General features: G+C 45.2%; 1 long non-coding RNA gene across 1 annotated transcript; it reads right to left on the minus strand.

Moving 5' to 3' along the window:
* Positions 1–1,561: 1,561 nt before the first annotated feature.
* On the minus strand, positions 1,562–7,196 carry LOC122200561. Its single transcript, XR_006193856.1, has 3 exons — positions 6,975–7,196; positions 5,538–5,621; positions 1,562–2,069 (listed from the first exon to the last, which is right to left on the minus strand). It is a non-coding gene; the product is annotated as an uncharacterized LOC122200561 (long non-coding RNA).
* Between the last annotated feature and the right edge of the window lie 16,459 nt (positions 7,197–23,655).

Raw genomic sequence — 23,655 nt, forward strand, 5'->3', positions numbered from 1 at the left:
AGCATTTTAGTTTACAATCTTCTCGATCATACAAGCTAGAAACTTGAATTTATTACACTCATCTTCACCCTTCACACCATACGAGCCACCAAATTGTGTTAACTCTATCCCCTCCTTCAACTTAACATCTTGGCCATTATATCAACTTCCAGAGCAATTTTTTTCTTCACTTTTTTTTTTTTTTGAGAGAGAGAGAGAGAGAGAGAGAGAGAGAGAGAGAGAATCCCAAGTGGACTCTGCAATGTCAGCACAGAGCCCCATAAGGGGCTCAATCTCATGAACCATGAGATTATGACCTGAGCTGAAATCAAGGATCAGATACTCTACCCACTGAGCCACCCAGGTGCCCCTCTTCACCTTTCTGGATTTTTAAAATTAATTTATTTATTTTGAGAAAAGCAGAGAGAGTGTGAGTGCACTGTTAGCCCAGAGCCTGGTTTGGGCCTCGAACCCATGAAGCTGTGAGACCATGACCTGAGCCAAAACCAAGAGTCAGATGCTTAACTGACTGAGCCACCCAGGTACCCCTCCTCTTCCCCTTTCTTATATTTCCAATGAATTCTTATCTCTGCTACGATGATCTATCTTATTAAAGAACTTACAGTAACAATAGCTACCCTTTACTGAGAGATTCCCTTGCAGCTGGAACTAGGTTAAGCTCTTTCACATGTATTTGACCTTCACATTAGGTGGTGACGACTATCATCTTCATTTTAGGAATGCAAAAAGTGGTGCCCAAGTTTGCTAGTTTATCACATGTCAGAGCTGGAATTTCATGGCTTACTCACTCTGCCATACTCCTTGTAATACACCACCGCACCTCCTTAAGATGGGAAATACTGGAATGGCATTCAGGCCAAGCCTAAGCTATGTCTCCAGGCTTATTTCCCTGCACGTTCCTCTACAACCCTCTGCCCCAGGCACACCAGGTGACTCATCATTCCCTGGACACGTGGATTCACTTTCCTGCCCTTATGGCTTTGGTTATGCCTTTCCCTCAGTCTAAACACCCAACACTACCCACAGCCCTTTGCCAATGCCAGCCTTACTGATGGCTTCTTTCTCCAGCACGCTAAGTCAGAATTACCTGTCCCTTCCACTGGATTGCCTGCTTAGGCAATTTACATGCTAGCTATTTATATGTATCTTTCTCCTGTGGTCTCAGTGGCCTCCATTCAAAGACTAGGTCATTTAATTCTGTCATTGTTTTCATCCCATTTTTATAACAGTGCCTAAGTAACTGTTGGTCTGAATGGCTAATAACGGCAGTAGTAATCACGATGGCAATGTTAGCAAGTCTTTGTTAGCCATTAATACTCAACAGTTTCAGGGGTGCCTGGGTTGCTCAGTCGATTGAGCATTGGACTTTGCCTGAGGTCATGATCTCACCGTCTGTGAGTTCAAGCCCCGTGTTGGGCTCCATGCTAACGGCTCAGAGCCTGGAGCCTACTTTAGATTCTGTGTCTCTTTCTCTCTCTCTGCCCCTCCCCCACTCATGTCTGTCTGTCTGTCTCTCTCTCAAAAATAAATAAACATGAAAAAAAATACTCAACAGTTTCAGTCATGTTTGAAAAATACAGTTTTTAAATTAAAAACATTGTAACAGTTTTTCTTTTCCCACAACTGAAATTTCTTAATCTGTTCACCTATTTTGATGGAATATGAGAAGCTTCACTTGAAATACCGATCCGTTTCTATCCAGTCTGATGATCTGTGTGATAGATTAATTTATTATGTGGTAACATCAAAATCTGTCCAGTCTTCTGCAGAAATGAAATGCTCCCGAAACTGGGGGGAGGGAGGATGGATATCCAATTTGTTTCCTACTCTGCAGAAGATATTTCCGTCGTTCCTGGATCTTGAAGCAGGTCTGCTCTGTGAGTGATTTTAGGTCATGTCCCAGCTGGTTTGGACCTAACCTAGGACTCAGTTACATTTCATGATTGGGGATCAAACTCAGTTGAAAACAGTTCATGCACCTCACTGCTTCCACTGTCCCGGCAGCTTAATCCCAGCCTTCAATTATGGTGGAGTCTCAGAGAACTGACATAAGATCAAATTCCGTGCTTCTGGGCAAGCGGAAGGAACCCAGAGAAGAAAACAGAGAAGAAATTAAATGAGCCCCATGGGAGATCAACCCTGAGTGGACATTCTGGCAAAATGGCAGAATAACTTTCTGCTTAAATAAGAAACTATTTAGAAGTCAGTTACGTGTGAATGATTAACAAAAACAGTTGTCAGTGCAGGTGCCTTCATAAAGAACAGACTGAAGAAAATGATTGGGAAATAATTAAAACAGTATATCGCACAGAGAAATGTTATTCAAAAAGTCTCTCGGGTTCTTTAATTTTTTTCCAGGCGTGAAAAATATCCCTGTTTCTGCCCATAATTTGAAATATCTAGAATGTTGAATTTATCGACAGAAAGTGTACTTACCATCTAATCAGAGAAATCTTAGAGGGAAAAGAGTGCTGTACACATCATAGGTCCCCTAGAGACTCAACTGCTCATAACTCTGCATGAATGGGGGGAAAGTGCCATATTCCCATTAAAGAGCAACATAGTTGGTTAAAGAATGAACAAAAAGCAGCATTTCTTCATTAGTGTCATTGCAGGAAGCTGATGCTCTGAAAGCTGGAGGCCATCAAATGGGATATTGCAGCAATAAAACAGAATAAAAAAATGAAATGCTCCATTCTCTTGTCAATCTCATATGCTTGTCTCTTTCTTGTTAATATACCAGGCGCTACCCTGGTAAGCTAATGCGTATTTGCAGTTTCGTTTTGTGCTTGGTAATTGTGCTATGGGCACTTACTCATTTGACAGAATTTGCTTTAAATGAAGGAAACTGGCAGGTTGGAAGAAAAAAACCCCAATGTTGCCAAATCACCAATTAAGGAAACTGCCAGAGGGCAAACTGGTCCTGAGACTGGTATCTGTAAAGATGATATAATGATATTGCACTGCAAGAGACATTTTGAGGAGCCACTTAATGAAGGACAGAAGAGAGGTGGATTACGGGGCTGCTAAGATCGACGACTGCCAGATTTAAACCACAAAGATAGATATGACAGGGTACAGCCGTTTTTGCCGTTTTTGTCCAAGATTTTGGACCTCTAAACAACAAATATATCCAACTGTGATGCAGTTGATGGGAAGGCTGATTGTTCTTCTGTAAACAGGGGAAAGTTGGACTCATAATCCACTCTCTTTAAAACTCCTTATTCGGAAGGGATGTCACCTTAATCGGCAGGAAGGATATGACAATGAAGTCATAATCCTGGCCCACCTTCTTGGACCTCGGTCTAGCGAAGGAATAGGCACACAGGCCTATGATGCTTTGAAGGATGAAGCAGAATATTCTTCTTTCTCCATTGAGTCACCCATCGGCCGCCTATAGGTATCAGGGTGGCCTTTCTGTCTCTATGTTCCTCACTCTTCTTCCCTACGGGAAGTATCCTTGATTTGGTTCCATTTCTCCAATTTCCCCCCAGGACCCAGATCCATCTGGCAGTGGGGGTGGGGGATGTGGAGGGTGGTGAGGCGGGGGGAGGACAGCATTCAATCCTGAATGTCTGGAATTGCTAAGAGGCTTTTCATTCCTTCACATTCATAAAGACAGGTATTTTCTTTGGTTTTGCTACTGTGATTGCTTCTCAAGGATAAACTTCCATGAGTTATTACATGAACCCCATCCTTATCTCTTTCCTCTGTTTTGCTGAAGATCCCCTTCCAAGAAAGGATACAGGAGGAAAAGATGAGGGAAGAAAGCCCCATCTTGCCCTGGAGGACACGCATGGAAATCGTGGGGTGAGCCAAGTCCTGAGAAATTACTGAGAACTTGAGGGTAATTTCTGATGAATTACTGAGAACCTCTGCTTTGTGTGGTCACCAGTCCAAAGCTCTCATGTCGTTAACTCTGCTCTATACTAACTAGTTCCCTGATTTGCAAGAGCTGCCCTAAATCACTTAGCCCTTGCCCTGAAATACCAAAAATATCCCTCCGTGATTTCCCTCCCCTGAGAAACCGCTAAGACCGTCAACATGGTACTCCCCTGAATTTCAGGAAGTCTAACTTAGCTTTGCTTGATTGAAGGTTTCTTCTGGTGGCCCTTTTGGGGATTGACAGAACAATTCAATAATTTTCCATAACAACAGATGTCTCGGCTACTTGGTAATTTCTCTAGTCATGCGGTCTGTGCATAAACACTTCCTTTTTCTTTTAATGTATCTGAGGATAAGACCCAGAAATACAGCAATAGCCATGACTGAAAGATCATGCATCTTAAAACACTAATAAAGCATTAAAGGAAAGTGTTCATCTGAGCAGTGCCCAGAGACCTGAGGGGGTGGCACTGATATTGTAATAGACGAGTTGAGATTTGGATACAGATAGGAGTAAGGTTTTGTAACCTCACCTGAGTCCCTGGGCTCTATAAGCTAAAGTTCCTCCTAGAAAAAGAGCTTACATCATGTCAGTGCCTGGGGATCAGATACACACTGAATTGTCTGGCAAACTAGGAGTGGAAGGATGCACTAAGGGAGCCAAACTACAGAGAAGGGCACAAAAGTTCATCGTGAGATGAGAGGACATAGTGAATGAGCATCTGTGTCCAGGGTCAACAGGTATATGCAGACCTTGGTGCTTGGACCTACCCACGCCCCGTCATCCTGGGGGCACACCACACTCTGGGAAGTAGGCGTAATGGAAAGAGCCCTCTCACTGGGCTTAGCAACCCCTGGGGCCCAAGAAACCCTGCTGTGGTTGTTCCCCACAGGGAGAGAAACAAAAAAATGTTTCTCTGGCCCCACCCTTGGCAGATCAGAGGGTTGAGGCACAGAAAACTGGAGCAACAGGGGCTGAGTATTGTAACCTCGAAGGGCAGGGACCCACCGAGGGGGTGGGCCTGAAACATGAACATATGGAACCCCTTGCCCCACTTCCAGAGACTCCCAGAAGGGCTTTGGGGCTACAGTTTTACAAGGAACCGGGATTATTTTTAGGAGTTATCCAAACCAAGAATGAACAAGATTTCGGTGTGAATCTTAAGGAACTCCAAGCTTGAGCCCACAGGTTGATGATGCTTGGAGAGATCTGAGTCACATGGTACAAAATCACTGATTTCCTGGAGGAGTCTTGGTGGGAGGGAGGTGGCCGGGGTGGGGGGGTGGCTGTGCGTGCCGATGCAAGAGATGACCGAACATAATTCTTGCAGTCTGGACCTCTTTGCCCACTGAATTCTTAATCTCCATAGACTGATCATGCTGGGGAAGCAAGCAGTCAAAAGCAAAAGGTGGTCTAGAATAATAGAAGCCAGTGGGACCTGGAATGAGCATAGGAACACACTTGTGGCCGAGATCCACAACCTGAAATGGCCTGTTAAGAGGGTGTTATCACTATGTAGGATTCTCTATGCCTGCACACATCCACTCCCCGTGGGCTGGGGACGCAGGAGGCAGAGCAGTTATGACCTCTGTCTCTGTGCCTGAGCGTAGGGAAGAGGAGTTGAACACAGTCTGTGCTATCTTGCATTTACCTCTGTTGGCTCCACATACTGATGTTAAGGATCTGTCCCAGGTCTTCCAGGGCAGTGCTCCTTTAAAGGGTCTGCCCTGCCGGCCTGGGAGGATGGTAGGGAAAAGGAAAAGGGCTGAGGAACCACGCCAGTGTTACTGCTCCCATGCTAACCCTCAGCCAGTTGTGTGCCTTTGAATGAGCCCATTTGTCTCCCTTATTTATCTTTTTCGTCGACTATAGAAAAAGGAACTAATCCCTACACTCTGTGTGACACACTGATGGCTCACTCTGCCCTTCTTCTAGCAAGACACAGTGCTGACAGGCTGTCCTACCTGTCCCCACCTTCTCTGATGAAGACGTGACAAAGTTCTCAACAGTGAAGTGTGATGGGAGTGATGGGTCCAATTCCCAGTGTGGTTTTGAGACCAGACCAGGAGGGGTCATAGGCTTTCCCCTTTCCACTTGCTGCAACCCAGATGAGGTACCCTCTCAAAATTAGAAGAAACAAGATGGAGGGGCATCTGGCTGGCTCTGTGGGTGGAGCATGTGACCCTTGATCTTGGGGTCTTGAGTTCAAGCCTCACGTTGACCATACAGCTTACTTTAAGAAAGAAAGAAAGAAAGAAAGAAAGAAAGAAAGAAAGAAAGAAAGTAAGAAAGAAAGGGAAAAGAAAAAAAAAAAGAAAGTAGATAGAGAGGATCCAGGTCCCTGAATAATTGTGGGGAGAACTGCATGCTGAGCCAGTCTGTTTACATTTACATGGGGAGGATATAAAGCATCTGGTGTGAGGTATTGCATTTTGGAGGTTCCAAAGGTTAACCTTATCCAGGTTGGGTATATTTCACCAAACTGTTGGAAATCAAAGAAAATAGAGGATGTGATATCCCCTTATAAACTAATGTGTCTTACAAGTATATTATGACTGCCACATAATTGAATGAGCCATCAGTGGAAGCAACAACTCTGAAAAACTAAACATACTACTGGCAAATGGAATCATCCAGTCTAATCTTACTACACTGAGCAAAGGAAGCAAGGGTGATAGACACACGTTGCTCTCTGAGCGTCAACCCTCTCTTCCTATTAACAGCTCTTCTTCTCTTTGGGGAGTCTTGGAGGTGGCCTCCCAAGACATGAAGCCTGAGGGGCCACATCCCCTCTCCCCGCTTCTGCATATAACCAACCTAACATGAGGATGGCTGGAGTTCATGTCCATCATGCTTCAGAGTGGCAGAGGTGGACCGGACTGTGCCTGGGGCCTGCCCTTTGCTGCCAAGAACCTTGGCTCATGCCCCAGGCGGCTGTCAGCTCTCCACATCTGAGCTCACTCACAGACAGAACTTCAGCAATTAAACAATATCTGTCTCCAGAATCTCCCAGTTCCCTTCATTACAGCCCTTCACGAATCCTCTCAACATCCCTGAGAAAGTGGAAAGCAAGTATGTCTTTCCTAACCTGACAGCAAGCAGATGTTTGGGGAAGGAATTAGCTAGCACACAAGAGCCTCCAGGAGCAGAGGAGAATTTGACTCAGGTGCCCTGGGCATCTGCAGCTGACCAGGGCTTCCTGACCCACCTTCTTCCTATAATATGTGTCCCTTCTGCCCCTGCTGGGCCAAGGTCCTTGGCATTCCCACTGTTGGAGATTAGAGACTCATTCCTTTGTATTTCCCAGGAATTCTCTTCCTTCAAGATGGAAAAAGTCCTGGGGGAGGGGCTCCGTGTTTCTTTATTACCTAAGATGCTGAGTCACAATGCAGGCTTGGAGCCTCTGGAGGAGGGGCTACCAATGACAGAAGCCATTTCTTTCCCCACAGTAAAGCCCAGGCATGCTCTTTCCATTTGCCACACTTGGTCCCCAGAGCTGAGGGGGACGCAAGTCAAGAACATTAATTGCATCCCGATTTCTAAATCCCCTCTGTTTACTGCGATTTAACCTCCCCAGACACAGATTTTTGCTTCAGGTGCTTTTCTGTTGGTCTCATTTTCCCCATTTTATTGTCTCCTCATTCAGACTTTTCCTGTTGGTCACTGAGCAGTGCAAATGACAGAATCTTTCCCAATAGCCCCAGAAATGTGAGGTGGGGAGAGAAAGAAAGAGTGTGCACCCCTGGACACAGGAGACAAGCAGGTTTCTGATCTGGGCGCTCTGACATCGCAGCCCCCTGCAAAAACGTTGTACATAGGCTTTACCTTTGATTCACACGCAACCCCCAAACTGACAAGCTTATACCAGACAAGGCATAGTCTGAATGCTTTCGACGCGTTGTTAGAAGCAGAGATCTTTTCCTTTCCCCCCAACTTTCTGACACACTTTTGTTGGCTTCTGATCTTGAAATTCTCCCCCTGCCCTAGGCTCTGATTCTCCCAAAGCCCAGCCTCTCCTCCCAGCCTGTGATCGCCTGACCATTCTTTGAGATGAGTGTCATTTACTTCTTTACAGGGGAAAGGAAGATCTAAGCACTTGTTTCTGACTCCTACTTTCCCTTTATTCTACAGCAAGACAGCAACTGCCTTTGCAAAGGACTACACTAATCAGACACATGCAGTGGAAGGAGGAATTCTGGGCAGGAATTCTGCCTGGACTAATGACTTCATGACTCAGTTTTCTGCTCTGCAAAATGGAAGTAAAAACCCCTTTCTCTCAGGCTTGGTGAAGCCACCACCTTGGTGCCTCTGGCCAATTTAATGGTCTTTAAGTTTTAGCAAGAACCTTTAGCCTGTGTGATTGATTAACTATACCTGTCTTTGTATATTTATTGATCGTGCCTCATCTCCTAGAAAGACTCAGAACGAAACCCTCTGGTACAACCTCCCCCCGGGGCACCAGTACATAACCTCCAAGCACCGAGATAGGGTCTATGGCTGGCACCATTGTGTCTGCATGTAATCAAGAAATGTCACAGATCACTGTGCTCCCCTTTTGCTGATTAACTTCCCTAAAGTTCCTTTAAAAAATCTTTGGGACAGGCAGAAACCTCGAGTTGGTGTTTGGACAAGAGTCTACCTTCTCCCCAGGCAGATGACCTCCTGAATAAAGCATCTGTTCCTTTCCAATTAAAGCTCATCTCTCTCTCTCTCTCTCTCTCTCTCTCTCTCTCTCTATATATATATATATATATATATATATATATATATATAAGTTTATTTATTTATTTTGAGAGACAGAGAGAGAGAGGGAGAAGGAGAGTGCTTGTGCAAGCCAGGAGGGGCAGAGGGAGAAGGGAGAGAGAATCTGAAGCACCTTCCTCGATGTCAGCACAGAGCCCTATGTGGAACTCAAACCCATGAACCACAAGATCATGACCTGAGCCAAGATCAAGAGCTGGTCACTTAACCAACTGTATCACCCAGGCTCCCCAACAAGTTTATTTTTTAAAGTATAGAATTGTAGGTGAAATGGGGCTTGATCTCACGGGGCGTGAGATCATGAGCTGAAACCAAGAGTTAGACACTTAATTGACTGAGCCACCCAAGGTGACCCAAAACTCATGTCTTGAGTATTAGCTTGGCCAGCGATAGGTAGCCAAAAGGGTTTTTTTTTATAACATTGGGGGTAATAATTAAAGGCATAGCACATGTTAAGCATGGGGCATAAGAGTAATTGGCATTATACCTATTAGCTTCCTTCATCTTCCAGTATCCTGCAGATAAAGAATTTGGGGAGGGTAGTAGCATTCTGACAAATGACACCGTGGCTTCCTGAGGTATGGCCCCAGGCTGCTTCTGTTGCAAAATAAAAAGCAGCACTACATAAGTGATATCACACACACACACACACACACACACACACACACACACACCACACTGCCCCAGCTCTTGGCTGTCATGTGGTGAGACGCTGTAGTCTTAGTGAGATCTCATCACTGAGAACAGAGAGACAGCCTGCTGGTATCGATGTTACTCCCACACTTATTCAAAACTATAAAATGCAACCTGGAGAAAAGAATAGAATGTGATAATTTATTTGTTTATTTATAACTTTTTACTATCTATGTTTAAGTCTTTTTTTTTTAATGTTTATTTTTGAGAGAGAGAGACACACAAAGAGCATGAGCAGGAGAGGGGCAGAGAGAGAGGGAGACACAGAATCCAAAGCAAGCTCCAGGCTCTGAGCTGTCAGCACAGAGCCTGATAGGGGGCTCAAACCCATAAGCTGTGAGATCATGACCTGAGCCAAATCAAGAGTCGGACACTTAACTGACTGAGCCCCCCAGGTACCTATATATTTTTAAAAATATTTTTCTTTTAAGTTTATTTTTGAGAGAGAGAGGAAGTGCGTGTGCGAGCAGTGGGGGAGGAGCAGAAAGGGAGGGAGAGACAGAGAATTGCAAGCAGGCTCCCAACTTGGGGCTCGAACTCACGAACCATCAGATCATGACCTGAGCTAAAATCAAGAGTCAGACATTTAATCAACTGAGCCACCCACATGCTCCACCCCTCTATGTTTTTGACTAAAGAAGATATTAATGTCAAAAGCAGAGACAAAGTATGAACAGGAGTACATGTGTGAGGTAGGATGTATTTTAGTCTATAAACAATACCTTCAAAATATAAATGACAATCTTTTGAAAAAGAAGGTTTTATTAAATTATTAAAATGAAGTTTTAATTAAGTTTTATCATCCATAGAGTAAAACCTGAAACGGTCGTATGTAATTCGAGGGCCGTTCCCACTCCCACATCTGTTTGTTATAAAATAGCCTTTGAATTTGATTGCCAGGGAAGGAGCTCTGTGTTCAAAGCAGGAACTCTTATGTGACTCCCAAACTCCTTGAAACTTACTTGCCCAATTTTGCATGCATGAAACTATGTGTTGTTCTTTTTCCAGATAGATTGTCAGTCTCTTTCAGCAGATTCTCAAAAGGGTCTTTACCCCAGAAAAATTGAAAGCCTGTGATTTGGGGATTATGCACTGCCATGGGATTTCTAAAGCATCCTGCTACCACGTCTAGGCCAGGCCATCAACTCCACCTGCTCCCACGGTTGCATTCTCGTTTCTGCTCTGCTACCCGCCCCAGGACCCAGTGACTGAGAGTCCCACTGCACTTCTCTTGTATCACAGAAGGAGGAGGTCACCAAGCCTCCCCAACCCACTGAGCTAACTCCCTCGTCCTGGAAAGACTTCTTCAGATGCCACCAAAGCACATCAGTAGTTGTCTACCAGAAGTGCTGTATTCATCAAAACACTGAGCACTGGTTCCCTTCCAGGCACTTTTCTACAATAACAGTTTGTCTCATTTGATCCTCACTACAACTCCACGAGGTAGTCATTTTTGTTACCATTTTAGAGAGGAAGCAACTAAGTGGCTATTGGACTACAGATAAGAGGTGATGTGACTTGGGCTAGAGTGATAAAAGCAGACAAAGTCAAAGCAGAGATGAGGTAGGCTAGACTTGGTGTTGACTAGAGGTGGTAGAGAGAAGGTGTTAAAAGATGACTCTCAGTTTCTGATATGAACAACTGGATAGAAAGGGGTGGTAACCAGCCACCAAGATGGCCCCAGCGGCTCTTGTCTCCTGGTATTTACACCCTTGTGGTCAACTCTTCCACAATGAATTGTGGCTAGCTTGTGTGACCAATCAAATACTGAGAAAGTGCCAGTGTTTGCCTTATGAGGCTGAGTCACAAAAGATAGTACAGCATCCTCCTTGCTCTCTTTTAGGTCACCTGCTCTGGAGGAAGCCAGCCACCATGTCATGAGGACACTCAAACAGCTCTCGGGATCCCTGTGAAGAGGTCCATGTAGGGAGGAACTGAGGTTTCCTATCAAGAGACAGCACCAACTTGAAAGCCATAGGAATGAACCGTCCTGGAAGGGGATCTTCCATCCAGGCCCCCAGATGACTCCAGCCCTGGTCAACATCTTGACTGCAAACTGTTGAGAGGCTTTGAGCCAGAATCAGCCAGCTAAGCTAATGCCAAATTCCTGACACACAGAATTTCTGAGGTAATATATTTATTGTTGTTTAAAGCCACTAGATTTTGTGGTCATTTTTTCACAGCAGTGGATATGTAATGCAACATTAGGGCTAGGTTTGGGTTTTTTGAAGGAGGGGTCATGAGTTTGTTTGGGCATGTTTACTTTAAGATGCCACCCAAGTGGAGATACTGAGTATACAGTTGTACATGCATGTCTGAGGCTCAGAAGAAATCTGGATTGGAGATTTAAATATGGTAGGCCTTAGCATATGGACGGTATTTGAAACCAAGAGTGTGAAAAGGGAAGAGAAGAGAGCAAGAGAGGCTTCTGGGAGGAAGTGATAGCCGAGCTGAAGGTTGACGCATGACCAGCCTGAAGAGGGAACTGAGGATCTGAACTGGGGTGGGGGTGGCGGGGCATTCCCGGGCCTGTACGAAGTGAGGGTGTCCATACACTCTTGTGGAAAGTGGTATCCGTTTGATGTGAGATGGTGCGCATTTCTGAGTATCTCCTGAGTAGATAACAAATGCCATCCCTGGTCTGGTGTTCAAGGATATTGAAACAGAAACCATTTTTGGTCAATAAAAGACACATATACTACAAAAGAGTCTGTTTCCAAGATGGATACGTTAGAATTAGCAACAGCAGGGGCGCCTGGGTGGCTTGGTCCGTTAAGCGTCTGACTTCGGCTCAGGTCATGATCTCACGGTCCGTGAGTTCGAGCCCCGCGTCGGGCTCTGTGCTGACAGCTCAGAGCCTGGAGCCTGTTTCCGATTCTGTGTCTCCCTCTCTTGCTGCCCCTCCCCTGTTCATGCTCTGTCTCTCTCTGTCTCAAAAATAAATAAACGTTAAAAAAATTAAAAAAAAAAGAATTAGCAACAACAAAGGAATTGGTAATATGTTCTGTGCCTCCTCAAGCCCTCTTTCACAAACCAAGTGGTTTGAGAAATAGGTAGTCTACCCAGATGACTCTTTTATTTCTTCCTGTGTCCTGATTGCCACACTGAGTCTATAGTATAAATAAAGCTTTGATATTAATATATGGAATGATATATAAAAATGGCACCGAAAATACTTGGAAAGATTTCAGATATGAGTAACATTATAAGACTCGCATAGGAAATACAGAAGTAGTAATCAGAAAAAAGAAACATGTATAGATATTTACAAGTATTCCCTATTTATTAGATGAGCCCAAATGACAAGGGCTACGTAAACACAATCCCTGCATTCAACAGAAGAGAGGAATATGTTTTCTTCTCTGGCCACAGACAGGGGAGAAAAGATTAACTCAGCTACCTGACTCCTGAAATTTAATGGATGTATTTACGGAAAAATATTAGAGGTGACTGGTCTTGGTTCAAAAATGCTAAATTTCCTGAACCTGGACTATGTTTTCAAAAATTCAAGATGCATTTAGCAAAGCAAAGAAAAATAAATTCAGGCTGCTAGGTTGGCAGCTGGTCTGGATACAGTATTTTGGTCTGTTTACTCTGTCAGGAAGCCAGTTCCATTTGATTAAATTCTGAAATTAGAATGCATGCACTCTGGAAGATACCAAGCAGTTTCATGCTTTCACCCGTATGGAAAATGTGATTAAGGAAATGAACTCAATGGCTGTAGCATCAGAAGAGATCAATGCAATAGCTGTATTCAACGAGGCTCAATGGGCTAGACCTTTACTTTATTAAAATGGATGGCTTTAGCATAGAAACTGTGTCCACATCACAGAACTGCCGTATTGCTCTGAACTCAGGCCGAGAATGGAGCCAGGTGGAACTGCCATCAAATATTATGTCAGCAGTGCAAAATTCAGACCCACTCTCACATCACAGAGCTAAAATTTAGCCAAAAGGAGAGATAATTAAAGAATTTATATGCACAGTCTTCCCACATCAACATACTGGATTATTTTCAAAATTGCTGGCATGTCCACATTTGGCAAGTTCTACAGAGTTTCCCCACAACAATCTTGAAATTCTCTGTGGGGTGGCAATATCTTTTGCTTTGCCTAAAATGAAGTAGGCTATGAAAATAATTTATATGTGAAATACTGTCAGAAGCCAGACATAACCAGATAATCCAGGCCAAAAAAACAAAAAACAAAACAAAACAAAACACGAACACAAAAAACAAAACCTGTGTATTGTGCTCATTTACCAGCTAACTGAGAGAAAGTTAGGATTTTATTGGAAAATACTTAAATTGGCACCTGCGATTGCCAAGTCTTCCCTTTGGCAATGCAAGGCTTGTTAATAAGTTGAAAAAACTGAAATGGCATTGAGGTATTGTCATTGCACCCGTGAAGCACAGAAGATGTGAAGGGGATGTGATCTAAGAAATGCTGAACCAGAGGACCGTCTAGATAAGGCTTTCTAGAACAGCGGTACATTGACATGGATGCTGTGTTCCAGGATCTAATCTTCAGGCTTCATATGTCAAGGAACGTTTCGTAAGAGCCTCCAAATGTAATCAGATTGTCTGGGACTCTTTTCATGCTAACCAAACTCACAAGAAGCAGATACATAAAGCAGAATGCCAACAATCATGGGACTTGGAATGCTCAGGCAAGCTGCTGGTAGACAAGCTAAATATGTGTCTGCTTGGTCAGCTTGGAGCCCAAGCAAGAAGAGCTGACAGATCGTCCCTTGTCACTTTTATCTGGCTACATATCCATCTCTACAGGTTACGTATTGGTGCACATCGGGGCACCGTCTTCCTTTGACAGGAGAAAATCTGGCAAATTCTTACCGATTGGATTGCTTTTTTAGAAATACCACACACGTTCTCCCTTCTGTGAATGCAATCTTTGTTGGATAGGGTTTAAGACAAATGAGTCAGCAGAGCTAATATATTTATTCTTTAATCTAGACTATACATTGTGCCTGGCTGTCACCCCTATATTTCATCCAGATTGCTGTGTTGTGATCTACTAAGAGGACAATGCAAGAACTGATGGGTTTATGTTAAGTAGTTAAAAATATCAACATAACCTAATTGAAGTTGATATGATTAAGGAATAAAGGGAAACAATAGTAGCCCTATTAAAATATTTTATAGATGACTTAAATTTGGGGTGGGGGGGAGTGTGCGTGTGCAGGAGAGGGGCAGAGGAAGAGAGAGAGAGAATCCCAAGCAGGCTCCAGGCTCAGCACAGACAATGCAGGGCTTGATTGCAGGATCATGACCCAAGCTTAAATCAAGTGTCAGACACTCACTCACCTGACTGAGTCACCCAAGCACCCCGATGGTTTAGATTTTTGAAAAATGTTTTTTGACAAAAATGAACAATTATTTTGTAAATTCAGAAAAATATAATGAGTGCATATCACAAATCACACAAAATGCCACCAGCCAAAAATAACATTTTGGCAAAATTATTTCTAGCCTTTCTATGCATATTTTGTTCATATAGGTGAGAGCATAATATATACAATTTTATATCATTTTTGTCCAATAGAACATAAGTGTTATTATAATGCAATATAACACATGTAAATTCCCATGTTATTAAAACTTTATATATGAATGGCTACACAGGATGCCTTCTTAAATCAGGGACTGCAAGCTCAAATGGCTTCAGGGGCCTGATGGGTAATTAAAATATGTGAAATGGATGGGTGTAAGACATAGGAGGTGATAGTAACTGAAATATATATCCCATCAAAAAGCGTTCAAATTTAGTTTGTTTGTTTATTCATTTATAACATTTCTTTATTTTTGAGAGACAGAGTATGAGCTGGGGGGAGGGCGGGGCGGGGGGGGCTGGGCAGAGAGAGAAGGAGACACTGAATCCAAAGCAGGCTCCAAGCTTGGAGCTGTCAGCACAGAGCCTACTGCGGGGCTCAAACTCACAAACCTGAGCTGAAGCTGGTCGCTTAAGGGACTGAGCCACCCAGGCACCCCAAAATTTACTTTTATTTTTAAATGTGCTAACAAAACCAAGTGGCAAACATAAGCAAGCCATAGAGCATGTTTAGTATAACCATTTATATTGTTTCAAAGCAGGTGAAACAATTCTATGTTACCCTTAGAGATACACTATGGATACATATGCAGTGAAAGTAGTTTTTAAAAATAAAGGAGGCAGTGCAAAACACCAAATTCAGAACAGTGATTACTCAGGAAATGGTATGGACACAATGTTATCAAAGTAAGGTCGACAGAAAGGATTTTTAATGTGGAGTGATTTATTATTGAAGTTAACTGGGAAGTACACTGAGAGTGGTTGCATTTTACTTACTCTGTTTTGTGCATAGTAAATACTGCACAATGTATCTTTTTAAGATAAAACTGCAACTGTTAGGCAAAGAACCCCACCCCAGCCGCTGGCTGTGTCCTCCACCTTGAGTGACTATGTCCCTGACATGCCCCCTTCCGGGGAAAATCGCAGAAACCTCAGACCACGCCTCCTCCCTTTGAGTAACCTCCCGCTCACCCGTTCAAACTTCCCGGTCAAAACACGCCCGGTGACCTGCGTAACAGGACTCCGACCCTTCCCCAGCCAATCGGCCGAGGCCACGACCCTTCCCCAGCCAGTCGGCTGAGGCCACAGCCATTACCTCACCAACTGCCCCTAGACCCCTATAAAACCTCTGTGCTTTTGAAACTCGCTCTCTCTCCCCGGTATCTCACCGCTGCGTCGGTGCACGTAGGGGATTGAGCTCGAGCTAGCTCGAATAAAGGCTCTTTGCTTTTACATCGGACTCGGCTCCCTGGTGGTCTTTGGGGATCACGAATTCTGGGCATAACATTTGGGGGCTCGCCCGGGATCCCCAAGACCCCCGAGGGACCCGCGACCTGGAGAGCCTGACTGGCCACGGTTAGTGTCTGTTCGTTCTGTCTTTTCTGTGTGAGCTCATTTCTGAAATTCTGGTAGTGCCCGACGCGGTCTAAGTGGATGCATTGGAGGACCACGGGCCGGGAGTTTCAGAAGACGTTCCGATCCTCCCTTCTGGAGGGACGTGGAATCCCCTCATCGGTTTTGGAGGGATGTGGAATCCCCTCAAAGGTCTGAGACGAGGCAGGTCGCTCCTGCCGGTCGGCGCGAGGCCGTTGTCTAGCTTTCAGTTTTGCTTCCATGGAGTTGGAAGACTTTCTAGGGGCCCTCTGTTTGTCTTTTTCTGTTTCTCTGTTTTGTTCTGTGGACTTACTGGACGACATTATGGGACAGACTCAGACTACTCCTCTAAGTATTATGATTGAATTAATTTTTCCTCCCCTGTATAACTCCCCTAGGATGCTGGAAGAACACCATCCTCCCCCTCTGGGGGAGGCAGACGCTGTTCCGAGAGCGGGAGGCGGAAACGCTCCAGTGGGAAGCCCGCCCTTTACCAGACAAAGGGCTCAGAGGGAGCAATCCGCCTCCACCGCCGACTCCACTATTCTGCCCCCGCGAGCCACCGGACCCCCAGACGCGGAGGGGAATCAGCCCCATCACTATTGGCCTTTCGCCACTAGTGACCTCTACAATTGGAAAGCTCAGAATCCTAAGTTTTCCGAGAAACCGGCAGGGCTTATTGATTTATTAGACTCTGTTCTTTTTGCTCATCAGCCCATGTGGGACAATTGCCAGCAGCTTTTGCAGGTCCTATTCACGACTGAAGAAAGAGAAAGAATCCTCAATGAGGCCCGAAAACTAGTTCCGGGCACAGACGGGAATCCCACCACCAACCAGGCTCAGATAGATGCCTCCTTCCCCTTAACTTGGCCCCAGTGGGATTTCAACATGGCAGAAGGTAAGGAGAGGCTCTGGGTCTACCGCCAGACTCTAATGGGGGGTCTCCAAATGGCTGCTAGAGGGGATCCAGCCACACATCTGGAGACTACGAAGCCTAGCGGTACTAGTTCCTTGCCAGTCTGCCTGGAACACCCCCCTACTGCCGGTCAAAAAGCCTCACACAAATGACTACCGACCGGTACAAGACCTCCAGGAAGTAAATAAGAGGGTCGCGGACATACACCCAACTGTTCCCAACCCATATACTCTCTTGAGCTCCTTGGCACCCTCCAGGGTCTGGTATACTGTACTAGATTTAAAGGACGCCTTCTTCAGTCTGCCGCTGGCACCCCAGAGCCAACCCTTGTTCGCCTTCAAGTGGCATGATCCAGAGGAGGGCTACAGTGGGCAACTCACCTGGACACGGGTACCTCAGGGATTCAAAAATTCGCCCACCATCTTCGACGAGGCACTACATGAGGACCTGGGTGAGTACAGAAGGGAGCACCCTGGCCTCACCCTCCTACAGTACATAGATGACATCCTGATTGCTGCCAACATGGCCAAAGACTGTGAGCGAGGGACCCAGGACCTGCTGGCTACCCTGGGGGCCTTAGGGTACCGGGCATCTGCGAAGAAGGCTCAGATATGCAGGGAGAGGGTAAGTTACCTGGGATATATCCTGGAGGGCGGACAGCGGCGGTTATCAGATGCCAGAAAAGAAACTGTCCTAAAGATCCCTACTCCCACCTCCCAAAGAGAAGTGAGGGAATTCCTAGGATCAGCCGGCTACTGCCGCCTCTGGGTTCCAGGTTTTGCTGAGATCGCCAGGCCCCTATATGAAGCTACCAAAGAGGGGAAAACATTTAAATGGGCTGAAAAAGAAGAAACTGCCTTTAATCAGTTAAAAAAGGCCCTCCTAAGTGCCCCAGCCCTGGGCCTACCAGACATTACGAAGCCCTTCCACCTCTTTGTAGACGAACATAAGGGAATAGCAAAAGGGGTTCTAACTCAAGCCTTAGGCCCCTGGAACCGCCCCGTGGCTTACCTGTCCAAGAAAATAGATCCAGTGGCTGCCGGCTGGCTGCCATGCCCAAGAATTATTGCGGCGACAGCACTCCTAGTCAAGGATACAGACAAACTGACCCTAGGACAGGAGATCTGGATCACGACCCCACACGCCATTGAAGGGGTCCTGAAACAGCCTCCTGATAGATGGATGAGCAACACACATGTGACTCATTACCAGAGCCTCCTACTCAACCCTCCACGAGTGCGGTTCCACCCCAGTGCAGCCCTCAATCCTGCAACCCTGTCGCCCGACCCTGACCTAGGTGCTCCACTACATGACTATGCGGGAATCCTGGAACGAGTACATGGATTCTGGACCGACCTGACTGACCGGCCCCTCCCCGATGCCGAGGCTACTTGGTTCACTGATGGCAGCAGCTTTGTGTGGGACGGACACAGGTATGCCGGTGCAGCAGTGGTCACTGAAACGGACACTGTATGGGCGGAGGCTCTACCCTCCGGAACGTCAGCCCAGTGAGCAGAGCTCGTCACCCTTACCAAGGCGCTAATGTTGGGGGTTAGAAAACGGCTTAACAACTACCGGACTTGGGAGACCCAGTTTTATCAGACCAGCCCAAATAATCCCAGGAGGAGTTAACAGCAGATCAAGAAACTCCCCATGGCCCAGGAGATAAAGGGATGGTGGTATACACCTAACAAGGAGCTCGTGCTGCCAGACCGGCTCGGAGTCTCAATATTAGAGCACATGCATCGGTCTACTCACATGGGGGCCCGAAAATTAAAAGACTTAATCCGACAAGCCAGAATCAAGATTCACCAACAGGACACCAAAATGGAGCAAGGTGTATCTGCCTGCAAGACCTGCCAACTCACCAACTCGAGAGCCACATCAAATAAAAAAGGAACCAGGCTCAGAGGCACCAGACCGGGAGCCCAATGGGAAGTCAACTTCACTGAAGTCAAACCAGGAAAGTATGGTTATAAATATCTTTTAGTATTTACAGACACCTTCTCTGGCTGGGTGGAGGCATACCCAACCAAGCATGAAACGGCTCAGACGGTGGCTAAGAAGCTACTAGAAGACATCTTACCCAGGTATGGTTTTCCTGCCATGGTAGGATCAGACAATGGACCAGCTTTTATCTCGCAGGTAACACAGGCAGTAGCCAAGGCGGTGGGGGCAAACTGGAAATTACATTGTGCTTATAGGCCCCAGAGCTCAGGACAGGTAAAAAGAATGAATAGAACCCTAAAAGAGACCCTTACCCAATTAACCATGGAGACTGGCGGGGACTGGGTGACTCTCCTACCATATGCCCTTTACCGGGTTAGGAACACCCCTTACACCTTGGGTTTTACTCCCTACGAGATCATGTTTGGCAGGCCACCCCCAATTATTCCCAACCTTTGAGCTGAACTTCTTGCTGAGTTTAAAGATCAAGAACTTTTTCTTTCCTTGAGAGGGCTCCAGAGGGCACAGGAGGACATTTGGCTGCGCCTCTGTGCCATCTACGAGGCTGGCCCGACCCCGATACCTCATCAGTACAGGCCAGGATACTGGGTCTACATCAAGAGACACCACCAAGAGACCCTTGAGCCGCGCTGGAAGGGACCCTATATCGTGCTGCTGACAACCCCCACCGCTCTCAAAGTAGATGGCATTGTGACCTGGGTCCATCACACCCACGTTCGGTCAGCGGACCCCTCCTCGATCCGGAAGGACTTCGTCACTCAATAGGCTGTCAATTGGGACCAACACAACCTGCTCAAGCTCAAGCTACAGCGCATTCGACCCACCTAATATTGGTAACTCTGTTAGCTCTGCTTGTCACTGCTCATGCTGCCGGGAGTCCCCACGCCCCCCAGAACATCACCTGGCAGACCATAGACACCAGCTCGGGGACAATACTTAATCAGACCTCCCAGAGCCACCCCAGGGACACTTGGTTCCCAGAACTCTGCGTAGACCTCCAAACTCTGTTCCCCTTGTCACCATACGCCCCCGGATTCCATGCGCAGAACCAGTAATCCCTTACTTCCTTATCAGAAGTAGTACTCCAAGACAGAAGGGGATTAAACTTATTATTCCTGCAGCAAGGAAGACTATGTGCAGCTCTAGGGGAAGAATGTTGCTTCTATGCTGATCACTCGTGGGTCGTAAAAGAATCTATGGCCCTCATAAGGGAAGGGCTGCAAAAATGAAAGTTAGAACAATCTCAGTCCTGGTACGAGTCTTTGTTCAACTGGTCTCCCTGGTTAAATACCCTCTCAGCCCTTGGTTAAATACCCTCTCAGCCCTTGCCAGACCCCTCACCATCCTCCTCCTACTAGTAACCCTCAGACCCTGTATAATCAACAGACTGGTCCGGTTTGTCGGGGACGGCGTGGGGGCCATCTAACGGTCCTCTGTGCTCAGTGCAAGCACCTAATAACAGAAGAGGACAAAATAGAAATGCAGCTGGTCCCATGATTGGGTCCACAAGCTACATGACGAGGGGGGAATGAAAGAGCGGACCTACGCCGGCCGACTCCATCTTGTTCTGTGTCTTCCACCTTGAGTGACTATGTCCTCGACATGCCCCCTTTCCGGGAAATCGCAGAAACCTCAGACCACGCCTCCTCCCCTTAAGTAACCTCCCGCTCACCCGTTCAAACGTTCAAACTTCCCGATCAAAACATGCCTGGCGACCTTCGGAACAGGACTCCGACCCTTCCCCAGCCAATTGGCTGAGGCCACAGCCATTACCTCGCCAACAGCCCCTAGACCCCTATAAAACCTTTGTGCTTTTGAAACTCGCTCTCTCTCCCAGGCATCTCACCACTGCGTCGGTGCAGGTAGGGGATTGAGCTGGAGCTAGCTCGAATAAAGGCTCTTTGCTTTGCATCGGACCCGGCTCCCTGGTGGTCTTTGGGGATCATGAATTCTGGGCATAACAGTAGTTCTGTGCCCTAAATAAGGTTCTCTGCAAACTAAGGCACACAGATCAAATCCAGCCCTTTGCCAATTTTTGCACAGCCCTCCACCTAAGTATGGTTTATACGTTTTTCAGGGGTAGGAAGAACTGCCCTCCACCACTGTCACTGAACCATGAATGGCTTAGGAAATTAGCTTTTGCTGCAGGCTTGATGTTTCTTGATGAATTAACTCTAAAGCTATAAGGCAAAATGGCTTGTACACACCAAACTTAACACTGTGGTGAGATAATGTCAACAATTATCTTTGAATCACAAGTGACCTCAAGCTGCTTCATATACTTCCTGTCAAAAAGTTTAGAAGCAAGGTCTCCCTACCCGCACAAACTTGTAGTAGATATATTTTCTGAGTTCAAACTACAGTTCCAGCAGCATCTTTTGGACCTGGATGTGAATGCAAAAAAATTTCCATATTTCAAAATCCATTCAACTGTGCAATTGAGGAGAGCTTCCACCTTCAAATGGAAGCAATTAATCTGCAACATAATGATACACTAAAAGGCAAATATCAAGAGAAGAATTTAACAGAATTGGGTAAATGCCTTCCAAGCAATGAATATGCTCAATTAAAACCATATACTCACGGGTTGATACCAGTATTTGGCAGTACTATGAAAAGAAATTTTCAAAGACATTTTCAAAGATAAAATATATAAAATCTCACTAAAAATCAACATTAACAGAAGAACATTTCCTACTGATTTTGATGACAGAGAACACTCACTCTGAACTTCAGTAAAGCAAAATTCATCCCACCCCTGGAAAAAGAATTCCATCTTTTTAGTAGTATAAACATCACCAAAAAAAAAAAAAAAAAAAAAGTATCAGCTATTAGATTTTGAAATTCATCAGTACAAATTCTGTGGAAATTTGTTTTCTCTCGTTACAGAAGTACCCACAAAATACCCTCAATTGTCCCTTGGTCTGCAAAGTCTGAAATATTTACTACCTGGGTCTTTACACAAAAAGTTTGCCACCTCCTGTCATAGAATGATTATAAGGATTAAATAAAATAATCCTTGTGAATGTGGTTAGTAGCAACCTGGTATACAGTAACCACTCATTTTTTTTTCTTTACTCATCATCTGTTTTGTACATATAAACTCCATGTTTTTAAAATTATAAAAAGGGACATTTTAAAGTGCATGAAATATTTATGTGCATAAATATTTGTCTACATCTTGGATTAGGATTTATCTTTAGGTTATATTTCTGGAGGCAGATTGATTCCATATTGAAGCAAAACCTTTAAACAAAGCTTATTTTGTCTTGCCATACTACTCTTACCTGCCCAGCAAACTGGATAATTTTAGACTGAGGGGACTACACTTCCTGCCCTTGCCTTCCTGGAATGCTCCTGGGTTTTGATTCCAAGGAAAGATAGTCTATGTGACGTTCATCCATTAATTCCTTTTACAGGCATTCATTAAATATCTAGTCTTTGGATAACAGACACAAATGGATATAAAAATAAATTTGGATGTGTTTGTCTGCTTTCCCGGAGCTTCAGTGTGGGAGAGCATGTAAGACCTAGGTGATAGCTCTATCTCTGGAGGTAGGTGTGAAGTTTCTCCCCAGATACATGAATGGAGGAGGAGGGAGGGGCTCCAAGGAATGGCAAAACCAAAGTGCTGTTAGACGGGGGATAAGCAGTTGCTAGGTAGAACATCAGCTTATTCACATTTTTCCAGCTCTGTGCATCAGTACAGTCCATGTTTTGCTTAACCTGGTTAAAATGGGTGTGTCCTTTGCAACGTAAAGAAACTTGACCAATCTAGATGGATACACGTTTAACTGGCAGAAAATGAGAAGTACACACATTTTAGTTAAGGGGACAGGAATAGGCACAGACACAGAGGCAGAAAAGAGCAGCAACCACCAGGGCATATTATGAATAAGAAAGAAGGCTGGCCGTGTAGCGTGTTCAGATTATGGAAGGTCTTAAAGGTCTGTGTAGGGAGTGTGCAATGTTTTTTAAGAGTTGCGTTCCTTCAGTTACTCTCAGGTCTTTGCGAAGCTTATTAAGGCAGAATTTTTCTCCTCCAATTTAGAAGAAGTGTATTTTTAAGAAAGGCTGCCTTCACTTACTCCAGTGAAGTAATAGCCAAGTAAGTCATTACATTTTTTTCTTTTGTAAATAATCGCATTAAAAAATATATTACATTATTAGCATACTTAAGAGATAATTGCATCTACCTGTATTCCCCAGGGGATGTTCCTAATGCTTTTCCTTAGTAACAACCCCCGTCTTGATCCTTGTAGCTAGGGAGTGTGCAGCCTCATGCCTGCCTCCCTCCTCCCACCCCACTCACCAAAGACAATGGCAGGTACCAGTCAGTCATCATATGGAATAAAGATGGGGTTGAACCTTATCCAACCATGAGTGGGGAAACCAACCAGTTTGCCTAATAACATTCTGGAAACTTACTAAATTCTGCTACATTACATAAAAATCCATATCTAATACCCAAAGTGGGGAGCCAATGAAAG

This window comes from Panthera leo, chromosome D1 (assembly GCF_018350215.1).
Source record: "Panthera leo isolate Ple1 chromosome D1, P.leo_Ple1_pat1.1, whole genome shotgun sequence".
NCBI classification, from domain to species: Eukaryota; Metazoa; Chordata; class Mammalia; order Carnivora; family Felidae; genus Panthera; species Panthera leo.